The 864-nt window shown below is 38.1% G+C and overlaps 1 long non-coding RNA gene across 2 annotated transcripts in view; it reads left to right on the forward strand.

The window, feature by feature from the left end:
• The window catches only part of LOC112477908, a 23,192-nt gene that overhangs the window by 19,836 nt on the left and 2,492 nt on the right, over positions 1-864 (forward strand). The window lies entirely within an intron of this gene.

Raw genomic sequence — 864 nt, forward strand, 5'->3', positions numbered from 1 at the left:
CACATTTTCCTTATGTTAGCACTCCATTTCTGCAAGTACTTGATCCTTCCAATACCTGAGCCTTTAAGGATTCTATGAATATGTTCACGCTTTCCTCATCTGCCAGATTAGGATTCATCTTTTTCTAGTCTTCTAAGTTAGTTTTTGCTCCTCCACCTGCTTTCCCTTTTCTAAAATGTTGTTGAAGTTGTTTCTCCTCCTGTTCTATCCCTACTTGGGGATTTATACCTTTAAAAGCAAAAGTCTCTTTATTACTCTTTTAATGGAAGAGAACAAAACTAGAGGCATGTATTGGATCTGCCATTTTTATGCATAAGTGACATGATATGTTAAATGCTGGGTTATTTTTACTGTTGCATAAAAAAGAAACAACTACATTTTCAGTTTTTAAGAAAAATTGCCAAGTGATGTTTGGAGTGGATACCTTTACCCTAAATCAGAGTGCCCCAACTCCTGGGAAAGCCACCAGGTTGAGGGAGGTTAAGTCTGAGGATGTTGGAGGTTTGGGATGGGCTGGGATTGGTGCGGATGGTGAGGATAAGGTGGGTGGTAGGCAACACCCGGAAGGAAACTGCACGAAGCCTAGAATGATATGTCTATTCTATCGCAGGCTTTTTGTCTATTCTATCGCGGGCTTTTTTTCAGAGCCATTCTGAGCAAAGTATGTGCTCATTCTCTAAGAAATCACTTGTATCTTCCATGGTATGCATGTCAAATCCTCCATTTCTCTCTTAAAATAAGAATAGTCACACTCATTTAATTTTAAATAATGCATACATTTGTCAGCTTAATGATAATACATATTTTTCCTTTGGAGAATTTAAAAGAATCCTCTGCTCTTGGTGGGTTTCATGATTACAATTC

Source organism: Pteropus alecto, unplaced genomic scaffold, assembly GCF_000325575.1.
Source record: "Pteropus alecto unplaced genomic scaffold, ASM32557v1 scaffold131, whole genome shotgun sequence".
Lineage (NCBI taxonomy): Eukaryota > Metazoa > Chordata > Mammalia > Chiroptera > Pteropodidae > Pteropus > Pteropus alecto.